The sequence below is a fragment of the Stomoxys calcitrans genome, chromosome 3 (genome assembly GCF_963082655.1).
Source record: "Stomoxys calcitrans chromosome 3, idStoCalc2.1, whole genome shotgun sequence".
Taxonomy (NCBI): Eukaryota; Metazoa; Arthropoda; class Insecta; order Diptera; family Muscidae; genus Stomoxys; species Stomoxys calcitrans.
The window spans coordinates 192676865-192682428 of NC_081554.1; the positions used below are offsets into that span (position 1 = coordinate 192676865).

At 38.3% G+C, this 5564-nt stretch overlaps 1 pseudogene; it reads left to right on the forward strand.

Moving 5' to 3' along the window:
* Positions 1-1082: 1082 nt before the first annotated feature.
* Positions 1083-1979, forward strand: LOC131996248 (uncharacterized; annotated as a pseudogene).
* Positions 1980-5564: the final 3585 nt, after the last annotated feature.

Genomic DNA, 5564 nt, shown 5'->3' on the forward strand with positions numbered 1-5564 from the left:
CAAATCGGTTATTAATTGCGCCCTCTAGAGGCTCAAGAACTGAAGATCCCAGAACGGTTTTTATGGCGGCTATATCAGGCTATAGACCGATTTAAACCATACTTTGCACAGTTGTTGGAAGTCATAAAGAAATACTTCATTCCAAATTTCAGTCAAATCGAAAAGGTATTGCGACCTCTAGTGTCTCAAGATCCAACATCGATTTATATGGCAGCTTTATCAGGTTATGAACCGAATTGAACCATTCTTAGTACAGTAGGTGGAAGTCATAACGAAGAACGTCATGCAAAATTTCAGCCAAATCGTATATGAATTGCCACAGATCGGTTTATATGGCAGCTATATTAGGTTATTGTCCGATTTAAACCATACTTAGCACAGTTGTTGGAAGTCATAACGGAATACTTCATTCTAAATTTCAGCGAAATCGGATAAAAATTGCGCCCTCTAGTGGCTTAAGAAGTCATGATCCAAGATCGGTTTATATGGCAGCTATATCCGGTTATGAACCGATTAAAACCATACTTAGCACAGTTGTTGGAAGTGATATTAAAACACTATGTGCAAAATTTCAAATCAGAGGAGAATTGCGCCCTCTAGAGGCTCAAGAAATCAAGACCCAAGATCGGTTTATATGGCAGCTATATCAGGTTATGGACCGATTAGAACCATACTTAGCACAGCTGTTGGCAGTCATAACGAAATACTTCATGCAAAATGTCAGCCAAATCGTATGAGAATTGCGCCCTCTAGTGGCTCCAGAAGTCAAGATCCAAGATCGGTTTATATGGCAGCTATATCAGGTTATGGACCGATTCAAATTATTCTTACCACAGTTGTTAGAAATCGTAACAAAACAACTCATGCAAAATTTCAGCCAAATCGGATAATAATTGCGCCCTCTAGTGGCTCAAGAAGTAAAGACACTAGATCGGTTTATATGGCAGCTATATCTAAACATGGACCGATATGACCCATTTACAGTCCCAACTGACCTACACATTATAAGAAGTATGTGGGCGAAATTTCAAGCGCCTAGCTTTATTCCTTCGAAAGCTAGCTTGCTTTCGACAGATAAACGTATGGATGGACTGACGGGCATACGTTTTTTTGTAAGCACTTTTGTGTATGAGGTTTCCCTTTTTTCAGGCGGCTGTAGCCTGAAAATGAGCTTCAGAAATCCCACGACCACAATCCGACCGCCTCAAGTGTACATCAATTGCGCATACAAGCCTCACTGCAACGTCTCAATATACTTGACTCGTATACTGGCGGCTGTTAACCTGGCGACTTCACATGCAAACGTACCCAGGATTCTGGCCATTGGGCTGGACTTAACTTAAAGACCACATCACTCAGTTCGCTGGATTCACAGCGTTCCAATCGCAGTACTTTACTGTTAGGTCCCTCGGCACATAGTCATCATGGTGGCCAGAGTGCAAGTGGTCATGGGTCACTGATACATCATCATGGTGGTGTGGTGTGAGACATACGAGAATGCCGGCTCTCGGTGCTAGTGATGGAGTCTTCTCAAGGTGGTCCACCTGACATTTGAACTCATAGCAAACATCACCCAGCGTCTCACAGAGGGGTTCCTTTTCAGGTTGTGGTCCCATCAATTCGAGCTTTTTATCGGTGAATAGTGGTCACAGTAGTGTGATAAGGAATTCAATGCATCAACCCTATTTGGGATGGAGAAGTCAACAGAAATTATCACAAAGAACAGTACATGAAAGGTAAGCTGATATGGCTGTAGGCATTGATAAAGATTTTACTTATGGTTTAATTTTTTTTTTTTTACTGATTGGCCTCATCTTTGTTGTCACAACAGCAACGCTTATCATCCACAACCAATACCCCTGGTTAAACGGCGGCAAATCGTAAACAATCTTCCATAAATGAAGTCACTTCGGCCACTGTAGGTCAACGATCATAGAAATCAACAGCGCAGTAGATCAACGAGTCCAAATTCGAGGTAGACTGGAATACAAAGCCAGCATTTATTTTGACCGAAAGATTTTGTTTGCGAAAGCACCAACCCAAAAATTAGAAATTCCAACACCAACCTACCTAACTATCTAAACTCCCAAACAGCTTCCTAGCATTCCTTAAAAATGAAAAAAAATCTATAGAAATGTTTGGCAATTATGAACAGATTCAGAACCTACTCTCTTAGAATTTTATGTTGCTAGCAATGTATAAATACCTGCAACCAAATATGTCGTTAGTTCTCCAAAGGCAGGAAAACCCGGAAGCACATGTTGTGTGTCCTCCAAGGCCTAGAAGGGTTGAAAGCGCTGCGATAGAGCTCTTCATCATTTTTCCAAAGCATTTTAATGAAGAAAGAAGTGGCTTATTGAGGATTTGGTAATTCTCAAAGGTTCAGAAAAACGGACTACGAGGTGTTTCTATCTGTTCCCAATCCTTCAGCGACTAGCTTATGACAGTTTGACTGGCAGTAAGGACTTAAAATGGTTCGCACAAGGCAGTCATGCTAGCCACGGTCACCTGCCAGTTACAGACTCAGTTAGATCATTTATACCAAAATATGATAGCAACGACAGATCAAAGCCTCTGATAGGTATATAATCCACACTCCCCGCACTGGTTAGCCGTGCAGACTAACATGTCATGGCTTTGTTCCTTAAATGAATGTTCACACTCAGAAATGTATGTCTTTTTCTTCTGCATCTTTTTTACAAATATTCCAGATTTTTATTTTTATAATTTTTTTTATTAAAGCAATTGCGCATTTTCCAATTACCCTCAACATCTCTAAAGAAAATCTTTAAAAATTTTCTTTGAATTTTCTAAAACAAAAAAAACTTTTGAAATGATCATCTTTTTCAGGGTTAGCCTTATCAACCGCTATACTTGATATTTGCCTGCGGTTTGAAGTGTACAAAAACCAAGAGCTACAACGTTGATTTGGTCTTGTTCCGTTGAATAACTAGGTTGCCGCTGAAATTTCCATTGGTAAGGCGGCAAGAAGGGGAGGGGGCTTAATTTTGTACAATGTTTTTTTTTTCCACTAAGCCATTAGCCAAATTAAAAGCCGAATACATGGTAAAAACCATGAGGCCTATTTAAGACTAATTTAAACGAAATATAGGCAAAACAAATAACAAACAGCAAACAACACAGACGTATGAGTAACATTAAATAGGTCTTCTCATTAGCATGGGAACGGTATAAGCCAAAAACTTTCCATAGAAACACAAAGGCAGAGACAGAGTGAACACACATACACATATCCTGTGTGATAGAACAAACTGCAAGGCAGATGAGTGAATGAATGCAACTCAAAGAATTCCTTAAATCAAAAGCCTCCTTTAGGCCCGGCAACTCATGCCTAATTGTAATCAAGTATAATTCCTAATTCCTAAAAGTTATGGCAGGTTTCTGCTCCAATTTAAGCTACAGGTTAATGTTAAAGGGTTCTATGGAAGTCTTTTCACAGACAATCTTAGGATTCCTAAAGGATTTTCTCTTCTTATTATTGTCCGTGTCATTACTACGTTGCAAAGATATGCATTGCAAATGTAATTTGTTTGGGGGCAAAGTCATCATAGATTAGATTCATGTCATGAGGCCTTAGATAGCCCATGAAATTAAATTAAACTTTGTTAGCCTTTCAAATGGTTTGGGTGTGTATTCTATATAAGCTGCAAACACAGTACAAGTGTTGTGCATTGGTGGCAGGTTTAGCTTGTCTTTGAGTATGTCGGGCCTTACGCAAATGCAATCGCTTCATGTTCATCGTCGTCGTCATAGTCATCGTCAGCGTCATCGTTTGTGACTCACAGGATAATATGGTATAACTTTGATTTACTATCCTGTGAATGATAATCTCATTTGAAAACATTTGACATTTTGACAAAGATTCCAAAGAACATTTACCTACGTAGAAGAGCAGTCAGGCCGTTATTAGAAATGATGCACAGTGGGAGGATAATCGAAAATGTATTTCCAATTTTTCTTTATAAACTGAAATAGGTTAATTGTGGTTCTGCTATCACGGATCATCAGAATGATGATATTCAGAAATCGATTTTATTTCTTTCGAGCGATCTGTTGACGATTACAGCATCTTTAGACGCTTTAATTGTTCTACTTTCAGTCCTATGGACGATGGATGGATGGATGATTGACATTATATCATGATTTTCGATTACATTGCTGCAGAAGGTTTTTTCTTATCTCTAATACCCACGATTTGTCCATTATTTACTCCTGGAGAGTAGTTAACATATCCAAGGTGCCTCTATTGCATTGTTCTATTTACAACATGGTTAATGGTAACTCCAGCCCATGATGTTTTTCTTTTTAATCCCTCCAAGATAGACATCTCACGACATTGCATATTTTTCTTCCCAACCCCCAGGTATATAACATCATCTGGAAATGCACGAAATCTCCAGAAAACGCTTTTTCGTATTTGTTGGTTACTGTGCAATAGCCTGTCGCCTCATGGGAATTGACGAAATCATCAGGCATCACTTCTTTCGTCGTTAAAAAAGGGTGCGGATATGCCACTATGGGCATAGACCTAAGCCAGTAATCGGTTTGTTGTGCGCTCTAAATGCTAGCCAGTAAAAGCCTCCTAAGTTTAGCCTGGCCGAATCTTGGGAACCCACCACCAAGGATTCTGCTAAAAATTTATACAAAATAAATTTAGTTGTAGGACATGATTTTATTCTACATACCAAATTTCTGTCAAACCAGCAAAAATTAAAGTTTCTAGGAACCGAACAAGGATGATCGAGAGACCGGTTTACATGGGAGCTGTATCAGGTTATAAACCGATCTGGGCCAAATATATTCCGATCTGAACCATATTTAGGTCATATTTTGGGAGGCTTAATATTACTCACTGTTTCGAATTTCAACGAAATCGGATAAGAAATAAACCTTTTATGGGCTCAGACCGTTTCTATATGACCGATCTCCCGATAAACGCAGTATCTAAATATTGTCTGATCTGAACCATATTTGGGTTCTACAGGGTGGCTGATGAAAGCCGCTACCAAAAAAAAATGTAATAACTTTTTTTCTATTTAATAATAATAATTTAATAATTAATTTAATTAATTAATTAATTAATTTAATTAATAATAATTTAATAATTAATTTAATAATTTAATTTAACATGAATAAAAGAAAAATGTATTCCATACACCGAAAAAAAAATGTAGCAATATTCATCATTGTAGCAATATTCATCAGCCACCCTGTATATTGGGAGGCCTAAAACTACGCACTGTTTCCAATTTCAGCGAAATCGGATAAAAAATAAAGCATTTATGGGCTTCAAACCCTTTATCGGCACAATGGTCTATATAGCAGCTATATCCAAATATGCTTCAATTTGGCTTTTGGATTTTGACTGTTCAATAACTTAATCAGCGTGCGTCAAAAAGACGTATTTGTGCCAAATTTCAGCTTAATATCTCAAATTTTGAAGGCTGTAGAGTGATTACTACAGACGGACGGTCAGACGAACAGACACACTGACATCGTTAAATTCTAAGTCAGGAAATCCGTGCTGCTTACAAAATCCCTAA